The sequence below is a fragment of the Nyctereutes procyonoides genome, unplaced genomic scaffold, assembly GCF_905146905.1.
Source record: "Nyctereutes procyonoides isolate TBG_1078 unplaced genomic scaffold, NYPRO_anot_genome, whole genome shotgun sequence".
Lineage (NCBI taxonomy): Eukaryota > Metazoa > Chordata > Mammalia > Carnivora > Canidae > Nyctereutes > Nyctereutes procyonoides.
The window spans coordinates 24,962,271-24,977,756 of NW_026575120.1; positions in this window are offsets into that span (position 1 = coordinate 24,962,271).

Here is a 15,486-nt window from a genome sequence, read left to right on the forward strand (position 1 = left end):
ACTTCTTCATAGAGTTTCTAATGACATGCTTTGTCCATTGTACTACTGATTTGTCTTTTTTTCGCCTTAAGTAGTAGATGGGGTCTTTATATACTGTGGATATTGTATTCTACAGGTCAGATAACCCATCCACATTAGCTTGAGATGGAATTTACTGACTGCCATAATGCAGGCACAAGTGGATTGAGGGACCCAAACCATTAGGTCAAGACCTTTCTCCATTTACCTTTCGCCTCTGCTAATCTATTCTATGATTCCATCAGTTAAGTTTACTTTATGTAGACAGAAACATTGACGGCCACCGGAAACTTTATTTTATTTTATGTTTCCACCGGAAACTTTAAATCACATCCTTCAAGCTTTCTAGACCCAAAGGTCCATTCTCCTCTAGCACCAAAGCCAAAAAGATTCTAGCTGACTTTGTTCACATGTCCAAGGAGTGATGGGGCCAGAGAATGGATGTCTTGAACAATGCAAAGCAACAAATGCCAACGACAAATATTAACCCAGGTAGTATATATTTGACCTTTCAAAGCCTCGGTTTTCCCATCTCTAAAACAGAATAATAGTAGTAATAATAACACTTATCACTTGTAATTAAATAATTTATGTAAAATGCTTAGCATAATTCCTGACAGATTATAACACCTATATTAATGTCAGCTCTTATTATTTTTATTGTTATATGTGTTTTCTAGACGGTCATATTTAAATTTTATTTATGGTATCTCCCATTGAACAGAAACTTACATTTTTGTCCATAGCTAAATCAAAAACCTTTTATGCGTTCTGGGTGGTGTCTTGCAAGAGAGAAGCCTTCCTCATAGAAGTAAATTATAAAAATTATAAAAATATCCTCTTAGACTTCCTTCTGGTGTTTTTGCAGTTTAATTAATTAATTTATTTAGTGTTTAAACCTTTCCTTCATGATACTAATAGGTCAGTTATACCTCAACTAAAAAAAGAGCAGAGAAAAAAATCTTTATTTTGCCTTCGTTTCCCCACTAATTTGAAATTTAATCTTTATCAAATGTACTATGAACCGACTTGTTTCTGATTTATTCTGTTTGATTCTTTATTTCTTCCTATGCCATATTTAATTATTGTACTTTTATTATAGTAAATGTTGATATTTCAGAGGGCAGGTTTCCTCTGCCATCATTCTTCTATTAGGAAATGTATTTGGCTCAGTTGGTTAGGCATCCAGCTCTTCATCTCAACACAGGTCATGATCTCAAGGTTGTGAGTTCAAACCCCATTTTGGGACCCTACTTTAAAAAAACAAAAGCAAAATATTAGGGGCGCCAGTGTAGCTTAGTTGGTTAAGTGGCTGACTGACCCTTGATTTGGGCTCCGGTCATGATCTCAGCGCCCTGGGATGGAGCCCCAAGTGGGGTTCCATGCTTAATAGGGGGTCTGCTTGAGATTCTCTCTTTCTCCCTCCTTTTACTCTCTCCCCATGCACACATGTTCTCTCTCTCTCCCCCAAATAAATAAATCTTTTTAAAGAAATTATATATATAAGGGCATCTGGGTGGCTCAGTAGGCTAAGTATCTGCCTTCTGCTCAGGTCATTATCTTAGGGTCCTGGGATCAAACCCCGTGTCAGGCTTCCTGCCTGGGAAGCCTGCTTTTCCCTCTCTCCCTTAACCTTTCCCATGCTCATGCTTTCTTTGTATCTCAAATAAATACAATCTTTAAGAATAAATAAATATTTTACATATATTTCACTGATAATAGATTTCATCATTTTATGTCTCCCTGTATACTAAACTTTTTAATTGCTTGCTGGATTTGATTTGTTCATGCATTGTTTGGCATTTTTGCATCTATGTTTACAGTTTCCTTTCTATGTCTTTGCCCAATTTGGTGATCAAGGTTATTCTAGCCTTCTAGAATGAATTGAAATTCTTTCTTTTTTTCCCCCTATACTATCTAGAACAGATGAATAACAAAAAAAAAATATAATATAAATATATATATATATATATATATATATATATAGTATTCATAACTTTTGGGAAGATTTGATAAAATTTACCTATTATGACCTGAAACTGGCTTGGAGTATTTGGGGGAGATAAATCTGTGACTACATTTTCTTTCTTTCTTTTCTCCCTATACTTACTAGTTTATTCAGATTTTCTAAAAAGACATTTTCAATCATGCTTATGTTTCCAAATTTGTTGGTATGAAGTTGCAGTAAATTCCTTTTCCTTATATACTTGATCTTTTAATTTCTTTAAATATTTAAAGTCTTTGTCAATTGCCTTATCAAATTTTAGTATTTCTTCTTTTTTTTTTTAAGATTTTATTTTAAACTAATCTCTAAACTCAACATGGGGCTTAACCTCATAACCCTGAGATCAAGAGTCACATGCTCTACTGACTGAGCCAGCCAGGGGCCCCTCAAATTTTAATATTTCTAACAATATTTGCTTTACAATTTTAAATCTATGTTGCTCAGTTCACAAAGAATCATCATTATTATATCCTCTTAATGACTGTCTTATATTCATATAAATATCTGTTTCAATTCTATTAATGCTTTTTTGGCTTTCTTTTTTTTTTGGCTTGCAAGTCTTGCTTTTTTATTTTTCGTCATCTATATCCATCCCTGTGTTTTCAGCTCTCCTATGGAAATTTGTTTGGGATATACTTCTTGTAAAAAGCGTATAACTTTTTTAAACGCAATCTAAGATTCTTTGTATCTTAATATTAGTCCATTTAATTTTTTATTTAGCTTATTTAAATTTTTAATGATCCTTAATATGGCTGGTCTGATTTTTAATATCTTCATGTTTTCTGTTTAGATGTACATCATCTTATAAACAGCTTGTAACGTTTTAAGTGAAATCTGAGATTCTTTGTATTTTAATAGAATTTAATCTATTAAACTTTTTAATGATCCTTGATATGGCTGGCCTGATTTTTAATATCTTCATGTTTTCTATTTATCTTGCTTTTTATAGTTTTGCTTTTTTCCCTTCTGTGTTGCTGTATCGATCTAATCTTCATCATTCTCTTGCCTCCTCAATTCAGTAATTCCATTTCATTTTGCTATCCTCCTGACTAATACTGCTTTGGCTTGTGTTTTGTAGTGAAACAGAAGAACACTATACACCAATACATGCTTAACAAATTCTCTTGAGTGAAATGATGACTACAAAAGCAATAACAAAATGATATAAATCTAAATCCACTTCACTTCTCCGGCATCTTCTAAATGTAGAATTAAAAACTGAGCTCCTAACTTTAAAGTTCTTCAAATGGACTTTCTCCTGGTTCTCTCTCTGCCCACTCACTTGAACTCCACAGCCTCGCTTGATTCCTCTTTCCATTCATGGCCCATGATGCTGCACATTTGGGTCCTGCACTTTGAAATGAAACTCTCTAATCTACCTTATCATCTAGTCACTCCACTGCTGATACAGTCTCTATTCATGCAGACTTAAAAGTGGAAAGCTTAAGTAGCTTCAAAAATGCATTCATTCAGCTAATAGTGAACTTAGTGAGCATATGATATGGCCAGATGCTGTTGTAGAAGTGTATGTACAACAGTGAACAAGTTGGGGAGGGGGGCAGTACACAGATAACAAATACATAAATATATAATATGAAGTCAGATGGTGAAAAGTGCTATGAAGAAAAATAAAGGAGAAGAGATAGGAATGAGGGAAGGGATCTCTGTGGAGGTGACATTTTTGCAGAGTCCAAACTGCAGTGGAGGAGAGTCTTGCAAATATCTGAGGAAAGAACATTCTAAGGAGGGGAAGTAGCAAGTGCAGAGGCCCTTCATTAGGCCATGAGCTGGCATGTAAAAAAAAGCAGGAGGAGTCAAGGTTAGGGCATGGAAGGTCTTGCAGGCCATCGTATGGACATTGGATTTTTTTTTTTTTAAGATTTTATTTATTAGAGAGAGTGAGCAAGAGAGGGAGAAGCAGACTCTCCACTGAGCAGGGACCCTGATGTGGGGCTCCATCCCAGGACCCCGGGATCATGACCTGAGCAGAAGGCAGATGCTTAGCTGACTGAGCCACCTAGGCACCCCTAGATGTTGGATTTTATGTTAACTATGATCAGAAGTCACGGGAGAGTTTTGTTCTGGGCAATGACATGATCTGATTCACTTTTTAGAAGGTCAAGTCCAGCTTCTGAGTATATAATTGACTGCCAGAGGCATGAGTAGACATAGGAACCATTGGGAAGCATATTCAATAGAAAAGAGGAGTAGTGGCGGTCGGTGGCTTAGATAGGTGGTTGCAGGGGAGAAAATGAGAAGCATTATCATCCGGCAGATATAGAGCACATGCGCACAACATTTGGATATAGAATGAGGGAGAAAAAGTCAGAGATGACTCCAAAATATTTTTACCTGAGCAAAATGATGATGGTGTTTATTTCAGAAAAGAAGTGGTAAGAAAAAGCTGCTTGAAAACCAAGTTATGATTATGGTATGCATCTGCTCAAGGAGGATGATGAAAAGAATAACCAGGAAAGGAAGCACGAAGCATCATGCATTTCCGTTAGGTACACAACTTGTAAAAGCAGGCTTAAGCCAGGTACCTGTGGAAAAGAAAGAAGAACCTGCCCGAGCCAACTCTTAATACTTCCTGAGAGAAAAGAGAAGAAAAGAAAGAGAAGAGAAGAGAAGAGAAGAGAAGAGAAGAGAAGAGAAGAGAAGAGAAGAGAAGAGAAGAAAAGAAAAGAAAAGAAAAAGAAAAGAAAAGAAAAGAAAAGAAAAGAAAAGAAAAGAAAAGAAAACTTCCTGAGAGCTGATCAGTAAAAGGAGGTACCCATACTCAGGGCTAAGTTTGTGGTTTATCATATAGACTCTTAAAAGTTCAGCTTTAGATCTGTCGACCTTGAAAATAAAGCTTCTGGTTATTTTACCAGCAAAGTGGGTTTATTTAGGAATAGCAGAGGAATTGCAATGCAGAACAAGCAAGCCATGGTGAACCGTGGGCAGGTGTCGAGAACAAAGGAGAGGAGTTTGCTTGTATGGAGGAAAGGGCCCCATGGGAGGGCTGCTGTGGACCAGAGTCCTAGCGAGAAGACCAGGAGTGCTGGCCTCTCATTTGCTGAGTAGTGATTGTTGTGCCCAAGATCTCGAATCCGAGAAACCACCAAGGAGCCGACACCATGCAAACACACGAGGGTTTGTTTACAAGCTCGAGCCTGGGTCCAAGTATACCCGACCCAGCGGAGCAGGGACCCCGAGACTAAGTGGCTTAGCAACTTTATAGGGGCCAGTGGCCAATGGGATACGCAGAAAGTTGTACAGTCATACTGGTCCACTGAGCTGGATTTCCGGTTAGGGTGTGCCCTGGTCTTTGATTAGGGCGGGGCAGTGCCCTAAGTAATAAGCAGGTCAGCACAAGGCGGGTGCAGCCCAAAATAGAGTCAGTCCTGCTCTGCTTGTCCAGGGGTAGGGGATTTTGTTAAATTTCCTGGGTCCCACAATGATGACTTCTCATTGGTAGCTGCTGTTGCTGAACCAGGAGAAAATCTTCTTTCTTCCTGCTGGGGTCATGAAGTGAGCTTCTTCCTCTTGGAAAATACAAGGTGTACCTCCTCCTCTTAGGTCTGCAGAGGGCTGCAACTAATGGTTCCATGTGAGAGCTCCTCCACTGGCCCTCTGACGCCACTTTTTAAATTATTAATTATTTTTAAAATTTTGTATTGAAATATAACTGACATACAATGTTGTATTAGTTTTAGGTATACAACAGTGATTGGACAATTCTGTGCATTACTCAGCGGTCACCCTGGTGAGTGTGGTTACCATCCACATAATTACAGTATTACTGACTATATTCCCTATGCTGTACTTCTCATCTATGTGAATTATGTATTTTATAATTCAAAGTTTGTATCTCGTAATCCCCTTTACCTATTTTGCTCATACCCTTACCCCCTTCAACTCCATTTTATTTTTTTTTAAGATTTTATTTATTTGAGAGAGAGAGCAAGCACCCATGAGCAGGGGTGGGTGGGTGGGAGGGCAGCTAGAACAGGGAGCTGGACATGGGGCTTGATGCTGGGACTCTGGGATAATGACCTGAGCCAAAGGCATTGCTTCACCAACAGCCACCCAGACGCCCTCAAGTCCACTTTAAATGAATTTTTTTTTATTCAGTTCCACAAATCCTTGGAATCATTGCCTGAACAATGCATTATTCCTTCCGTTCTAAAAGTCGTCTCTTCATAATCAAGATTTTTCATGAAAATTAGCACCTTCACTTATAACAAACACATCCTGTAATAAATCCGGCCTATCTCCTGTTGGAGACATTTAGGTTATTTTCAAGGGTTGTTTGTTTTCCATTTTAAACAATACCGAATTTACGTGATCATTCAGTTGCCTGTTAAAGACCAAGAGACATCTTGAAAGCAGATCCTGATCTCAGGGTGAGCCAGTGCCACCAGCTCGAGGAGAGCCCCAGCCCTACAGCCCCTGCAGGCCTGCAAGAGCATTCATTGTCACCGTCATGGTCACCTCCCAGGACTTTGTATTCTGGAGGAGATGTTCATATATGCTCCCACTTGACGTCTCCACAAACACCATTTATGTACAAATACCATCATTCACACTCTGATCACTCATAGTGTTCAGTCCAAGCTCTTACTTGCCCTACTCTTTGGTGGTTTATCACAAACACCCCAAAAATGCCCTGTTGATGTCAAATCTGACAAAATGATAGGTACAGTATCTTTGAGACTCTCCTTTTTCAAAGGCAACAAATCACTTACAATTCCGTGGTCTAAATAAAAATAGATTTGTTATATCACTGTGTAGAAAATAAATGTATTTTATTGATTCCTTTAGATTTAACATATCAAGCCATGCAAGTGGGACACATTTTAAATAAATTATAACTTGAGTTATTCATGCTGTTTGAAATACATTCTCGTTACACACAATCTGCATGAGGTCTCTGTGCATGCACAATGTGCTAGGACTTTACTTTGGGATTAGCAGTAGAGCTCTTCGGGATAAAGCCGTGGTCATTTGCAATGAATGAGCCAAATGGTTTCCAAAGACTGGTGGGCAGGTTGGGCAGTGTGCAATAGCACAAACTGCCCTAGTTAAGACTTTATATAAAGTAATAAGAAAAATAGGGGCACCCGGCTGGCCCAGTTGGTAGAGCATGTGACTCTTGATACTGGGGTCTTGAGTTTAAGCTCTACATTGAGTATACAGATTTCTTAAATAATCTTTTAAAAAAATTAATAGAAAAAACACTAAAACTTATGAGGAATATGGGCCCAAATATAAACATGTAGTTCTCAGAAAGTACACAAATAACCTTAAAAAACCATTAAAAATTGTGAGCCTAACTGGTAATCAAGAAATGCAAATTAAAACAATATGAAGGAGGGCGCCTGGGTGGCTCAGTGGTTGAGCATCTGCCTTCGGCTCAGGATATGATCCCGGGGTCCTGGGATCAAGGTTCACATCGGGCTCCCTGCAGGGAGCTCTTCTTCCTCTGCCTGTCTCTCTGCTGTTCTCTGTGTCTCGAATGAATGAATGAATGAATGATAAATAAATAAATAAATTAAATAAATAAATAAATAAATAAATAAATAAATAAATAAATAAATAAAACAAATCAATATGAAGGGGCCCCTGGGTGGCACAGTTGGTTAAGCATCTGCCTTCAGCTCAGATCATGATCCCAGGATCCTGGGATTGAGCCCCGAGTCAGGATCCTTGCTCAGTGGGGGGGGGTCCTGCTTCTCCCTCTTCCTCTGCCTCATGTGCTCACTCACTCCCTCTCTCACAAATAAATCTTAGAAACAATATAAAACATTATTTTTGGCCAATTAAAGATAATATTGAGGAGAATGGAATTAAATTTTTATGCACTGCAGAGGAGAAGTCAATACAAACATTGTGGAAAGCACTTTGGAAATCCATATCAAGGTCCTTAAAATCCATGCCCTTTGATCTAGAAATTCCTCTTCTAGGAGTCTATCTCAGGAATCTATCTCGAGGGGAGTATTTTAAATTACAGAAAATTGTATGTTAAAATGATCATTAGGTTATTACTTGTAATAGCAGATATAACTGAAAACAACTTTACAATTTAAAAATAAGAAGTCGGATGAATAAGTCATAATACATCTGTATAACCAAGCATTACACAGCCATTCAAAATGATGTCTTTAAGCTGTTTTGCTTTTGAGAGTTCCACTGGTTTCTGCCATCTGCCTAATAGCTGGACCCCCCTCTTCCAAATGTACCGTAATAAATCCAGCCTATCTCTTGTTGGCGACATTTAGGTTATTTTCAAGGGTTGTTTGTTTTCCATTTTAAACAATACTGAAGCAAGAATTTATGTGATCAGATGCCTGTTAAAGACCAAGAGACATCTTGATAGCAGACACCCCGAGGTCAGGGGTGTCCCTGAGCCATGCCACCAGCTCAAGGAGAGCCCCAGCCCTATGGCCCCTGCAGGCCTGCAAGAGCACTCATTGTCACCGTCATGGCCACCTCCCAGGACTTCGTGTTCTGGAGGAGATGTTCTTGTGTGCCCCCACTGATGTCTCCACAAACAGGTCCAAGAACAGGGACACACTTGCTTGCTCAGGAGAAGAGAAGTAAATCCCTGTGAGGTATTTGTGGGCAGCCATATGGCAGGAGACTAGAAAACACTGACTTTTTTTTTTTTTTTTTTTTATATACCCGGAAACACTGACTCTTTGCCTTGGAACTGAGGCATGCTCCCATGTGGTTCAAGACGCAAAGGAGAACAGACAGGCAGATATGATTACCTGAGGTGGGCCCTGGGCAAGGTACTATATGAATGCCCTTAGACTCCTTTATGTGGCTTTTGGTTGGCTTATTCCTTAGGACAGCCAGTGGTTCTGCCCTAGCCTCTCCAAAGTAGGAGGACTAGGGAAAGGGTTGGGAAGTTGAAGCTCTGAGGTAGCAGGGTTTGTTGTATTGTGTTTTGACAGAAGAACCAGAGTTACAACAGGAGCCTGATGTGGCAGCTACATTGTTTAGGACCCCAGGTGCAAGTAATAAAAACCAGCTCCACATAGGGCTGGGCTAGAGTCAACGTACTTAGCGACCTAGAGGCAAGAATGAGGGTCTAGCATGAGGAGGACTAACTTTCTGTGGTCTGTTACAGGGTTTTCCTGCTGTATCAACCGAGAAGAAGGTGGCTTCTGTGGTGGGCTGGGGTCTCACAGCACAGTCTGGGCATCCAGATCTCCCCACCAGACCCCATCCCAGGTCACAGGAGCCTCCTCTTCCCCGACTCGAATCCTAATGCTCAGTGGTAGCTGTGCTTGGCTCATCATAGCCCGTGAATGATGGGATGAGGGCTGGGGCCTGTTCCATGGCAGCTCCAAGCTGTATTGTTGGCGGTTGACAGAAAAATCAGAAATACCTGCTTCCTTGAAAATTCCTTAAACTAGGGGACACCTGGGTGGCTCAGCGGTTGAGCACCACCTTCAGCCCAGGGCGTGATCCTGGAGTCCAGGATCAAGTCCTACGTTGGGCTCCCTGCATGGAGCCTGCTTCTCCCTCTGCCTGTGTCTCTGCCTCTCTCTCTCTGTGTGTCTCTCGTGAATAAATAAAATCTTAAAAAAAAATTCCTTAAACTAAAATTTAAGATTTGTTATTTACAATCTTCCTTTTTAAAAAAATCTACAGTCTATTTAAAAGCAACCATACGACCCCACAGGGTTTGACCTGCTCATCCCTATCGTGTCATTCCGTGGGTGTGGCCACTCAGTTCCCCCCACACACACACCCCGCACTTTGCCTTCAACACATGCATGTGTCATTCCTGTTAACCAGAGTGATCCCTGGCTTAACAGTTTTGCCATTGATGCCGGGGGCTGCCCAAGCCCCACCTTTTACCAGTAAATGTATTCTCACTGTGTTCACTCTCACTGGGATCAGAGACCAAACCTAAGATCCTTATTTTCTTAAAGGTCCATGAGCTGGCATTACTTCCGGTACCAATACTGTATGGGTCAGGGCTTTAATTACCAAATAGAAAAATAAAACAGAATCCACGGTGGCAGGATTTACTAGAAATGCTAGCTAACAGACTGGTTCAATGGCCAGAGGAACAGATTTGAGGCTGATCCTCCAGAAGCAGCTCTTAAAGCCAGTCCAGAGCCACAACTTCCACTGGGAACCGAATGGTGGAAACTTGACCTTCCTTCCCCAAGTATAATTGCTTCTAGCATGGTGCCACTTCTGCATCTGGGACTCACTATCACCACCACTGCTGCCGAAGAAGCCACAAGTTACTGCTGGCACCAGCATCAGCACAATGGAACATCCACACAGAGCCCATTTCATCAAATGGTCACTGTCAAGTCAAAGTCTAACACGGGGGCCTCTGGTGGGAGCAGCCTAGGATTAGGTCCACATTTCCCGACATGGTGGCTAGGGATTTTAAGTCTGACTCTGGGTAGGAGAGGTAGATTTCATAGTGTAGGAATTTATCCAACTGTAGAAAGACAAAGTGTGATAAAAAGCCCCAAATATGCAAATATCCACTGTCATGACAGAACTAGAATAGACCAGGTCAGTACTATTGGGCTCCAGGTGTGCCCAGGTCATGTTGTTCTTTAGAAGACAGTGTACTAGGGACACCTGGGTGGCTCCATCAGTTATGTATCTGCTTTTGGCTCAGGTTATGATCTCAGGGTCCTGGGATCGAGCCCCATGTTCAGCTCCCTGCTCAGTGGGGAAGCTGCTTCTTCTCTCTGATCGTGCTTGCTCTCTCACTCTCTCTCTCTCTTTCAAAGAGAGAAATTTTTAGAAAAAATTCTTTATACAGATGCAGTGAAACAGCAGGACACCTGCACCCCAATGTTTATAGCAGCAATATCCACAATAGCCGAACTGTGGAAGGAGCCTCGGTGTCCATTGAAAGATGAATGGATAAAGAAGATGTGGTCTGTGTATACAATGGAATATTACTCAGCCATTAGAAACGACAAACACCCACCATTTGCTTTGACGTGGATGGAACTGGAGGGTATTATGCTGAGTGAAGTAAGTCAATCGGAGAAGGACAAACATTATATGGTTTCACTCATATAGGGAATATAAAAAATAGTGAAAGGAATTAAAGGAGAAAGGAGAGAAAATTAGTGGGAAAAATCAGAGAGGGTGACAGAACTTGAGAGACTCCTAACTCTGGGAAATGAACAAGGGGTAATGGAAGGGGAGGTGGGCGGGGGATGGGGTGACTGGGTGACGGGCACTGAGTAGGGCAGTTGACAGGATGAGCAGTGGGGGTTATACTATATGTTGGCAAATTGAACTCCAATAAAAAAATATGCAAAAAAAAATCTAAGTTTCTCTCACTCTAAAAACACACACACGCGCAAACCACACACATTTTATTTATTTATTTATTTATTTATTTATTTATTTATTTTTATTTATTTATAGATTTTATTTATTCATGTGAGACACAGAAAGAGAGGTAGAGACATAAGCAGAGAGAGAAGCAGGCTCCATGCAGGAAGCCTGATGTGAGACTCGATCCTGGAACTCCAGGATCATGCCCTGGGCTGACAGCAGAGGCTTAACTCCTGAGCCACCCCGCATCCCTAAACACACACATTTTAAAAGACAGTGTGCTGGTGGGAAGTAGCTTGGGTTCTCCTTCTCACCCAGAGTGCACTATAAGGCAGATACTTGACCTCTCTGTACATAAGAAATCTGAATTAGAGCATCTCCACAATACCAAAGCTCTTACAATGTATACGTCTTTTAATGTAAACCCATGATACAGTAACTGAATGGAGGGAGAACAAAGCCTTTATTTACACTTGTCACTGTCCTTGGAACTGCAGTTCGACACAGACATGGGCCTTTCTCTCTAGAAGTTTATGTTAAAGGATCAACAATATGGAACACTTGGGAAACACATCGTGCAAAGATGTGAGGAAGTAGACCAGTTCACCATTACCATCACCTTAATAGAGCATTTAGTGATTGGGAGTTGCATATAGAGGGGAAATAAATGCTGCTTTTATTTTCCAGTTAATGGAGCATCATAAGTCATGTTAATAATGGAGGAACAATCTAGAACACTGAGCCAGGGATTTTCCTGGAGACGTCACAGCTAGAATTCTAGCTGCAGGTATGTGACAAATGCATCAAAGTAACATTACATTTTCTGGGAAGCACCAAAGGGGTTAGGAAGATGGATGCAAGAACATGCAGAGGTAAGGAGAGTTGCAGGTCAAAGGTCAGGGTCACAGAGCAGAATACTAAGGACCCTTTACCTGAAAGGCGGTGGGAAACTCCCATCTCCAAATACCAGTCAAAGCAGCATACCCTAAAATTGCCCTGGGCTATTTCAGTACACTTACAGATTACCAATGACACAAACGTTAATATTTTATGGCTCTAACTTACACTTTAAAAGTTCTAATTAATCTCACCAGATAAAAACTGGCATGCATGCTGGTACAAATGAGAATCACAGCCTCATTGCAATGTCTGTGTGCCAACTCATCTGGGATCCTGCAATGATTTGCCCTCACTGTCTCAGCACCATAAAGAGGCCAGTAATTAGCATTTGGAGGCTAAGCCACACTTCTTCACTGGATGCTGTTTGCTGATTATTAATTAATTAATTAATTGAGTAGCAGTTCCTCTAGCATTGACTAATATAGGCCTAATATAACTCTCCCCCTTACCCCTTACACTCTCCTGGTGGGAGAAGGATTTTCATAACCTCCTTGAAAGCAGAGTTACATCCTAGTTTTGGGGGGTTTTTTTGGTAGTGTACATAGTGCCCTGCACACAGAAGATACCTGTAGCATAAATAAATTGATGGATTTTATGAATGAATGCATAGAGAGGCACATAGAAATACAAGATACAGGGGCACCTGGGTGACTCAGTGTTTGAGCATCTGCCTTCGGCTCAGGTTGCGATCTCAGAGTCCTGGGATCGAGTCTCACATTGCCTCCCTACAGGGAGCCTGCTTTTCCCTTTCCCTGTGTCTCTGCCTCTCTCTGTATGTCTCTCATGAATAAATAAAATCATTTAAAAAAGAATTATAGGCTATATTTCCTATTTTTCTTTCATATCATACAAATTTTTTTTACGTTTAGATTGGAAGAGAACTTAATATCAATTTAATTTTATCTTAAGTGTATGAAAACAAGACAATATAATGACCTCAGGTATTAAGAACATAAACTAGACCATAAATTCATTGTTTTATACTGGAGAAAATACAGAGTCTACCTATGCTGGGGCCCTGCACACTTGGATCCTGTGCCTTCCCAAGCTGGATATACCAACACCCCTAACGGATGTGATTGAAAACAGGCTGGAATAAGGAAGGAGCTTCAGAGTATAGGAAGACCATTCTCAAGGAGTATCCTGGCTCGTAGGCAGCACTGGCCATGAGGAAATGTGAGACATACAGCTTTTTGAAGACTTCTATGAACCTTTTAATTACAGCATAGAAATGAAAACGGCTCCTTCTCAGCACTGTCCTTGCAACTGCCCCAGTATTTGAGAGCAACCCTGGAGGCATTTGATGTATTTCAGAATGTCTAGTTTCAGAATTTAATATCATTCTAGATTATTTAAAGCCCATGATGAAATTAATTTAAGATGATGACTCTTCTTCAATGAAAAAAAAAGTTTAAGTTCAAATCAGCTCGTTCAGGTTTCCTAGAAGATTACAAAGATTTCAAATTTTAAACAATTGGCCAAAATGAGAGAATGAGGCTTGGGATCATTTATCTTTGCTTTTTGTGAAGAACAGATAATAACCCTCTAGATTTATACTGCACTTTCAACATTTCAAATCTATTATCTCGTGTGATTATCTGAAATGGGTACAGAAAGTGTCACTATTCCTTTTTAACAGATAATGAAACTGAACTCTGCAAATCGAAGTAAGTTCATCATGAAATCGCCAAGTCAGAGTTGGACAGTTAGAATGAGAGAGGACTTTAGAAATTATCCATCTCAATACCTCTTTTTAGAGATGAGGAAACAAATGCCAATCCTCTCTTTCATCTTAAAACAACTCTTCTCTGGAGCTCATCACCTTAGCAGGTAACCAACCTGGTAATACTTGGATTTAACAAAGCCCGTACCATGAATTCTCATCATTCCTGTCAAAAGATAATGTTAAAGGTAAAAATACTATTCTTGTGCAAGTCTAAAATGAACACATGTCAAAGATTTTATTTAACTCATTAACTAATGAGGGAACCATTAGATGTTACAGCTGGTTCAAAAGATAATTCAAAGAGTATGCAATGACATGAAATTATTTCACAGTATATGCAAAATAGGTTTGTTTTCAGGGCAATAATAAATTGCCTTTGACCAGATACAATTAACCTGCATTTTTATGGACAAGACTCTTTTGCATTATTATCAGTATTCAGTTTACAGAGTTATACACAGTTCAAAGACAAAGAAAGACTGAGATAACCTAGAAGCATGACCTAGACAAGATAGACCTAGTCATCTTTTGGGTCCATTTCAGCCTTTCACAACTTTTTTTCCTGCCCTTGTAAGAATTCATGCTTGAATACCACCCAATATTGAGGAATACATAATAGTAATTTTACAAAAACTCTTCCAGAGAATCCAAAAAGAACACTTCCCAATTCATCCTATAAGCCAGCATTACTGGCATTAAAATCAAAGACATACAGAAGAAAAAGTATTGACCAATATTCCTCATGAACACAGATGCAAAAATTTTAACTAGTCAAATGTACCGATATATAAGAAAGATAATATATTGTGACCAGGTGTGGTTTATCCCTTGAATACAAGGTTGGTTTAACATTCAAGAATTGATCAGTGTAATTTACCATATTAACAGACTCAAGAAAAATAATATCACTTCAATAGATGGAGAAGCAGTTGAGAAAATTCATCATCCATTCCTAATAGAAACTCAGCAAACTAGATTAGAAGGGTGCTTCTCCAGCCTGAAAAAGGGCATCTATGCAAAACAAACAACTAACATCATACTTAATGGTGAGGGATGGAATGCTTTCCCTTCTAAGCTCAGGAAGAAGGTAAGGATGTCTACTCTCATCACTTCAGCTAAGCCAGTAAGGCCCCAAAAATAAATAAGATAAGATAAAAGAAGTGGTAAAGGAAAGGAAAAATAAGACTTTCTTTATAGATGACACGATCATCTATACAGGAAAGTTGATGGGATCTACAAAAATGCTAATAGGGGATCCCTGGGTGGCTCAGTGGTTTGGCGCCTGCCTTCAGCCCAGGGCATGACCCTGGAGACCCGGGATCGAGTCCCACATTAGGCTCCCTGCATGGAGCCTGCTTCTCCCTCTGCCTGTGTCTCTGTCTCTCTCTCTCTCTCTGTGTGTGTCTCTGATGAATAAATGAATAAAATCTTTTTTTAAAAATGCTAATAGAACTTATAAGAATTTAGCAATGGGGCGCCTAGGTTGCTCAGTCAGTTAAGCATCTGACACTTGGTTTCA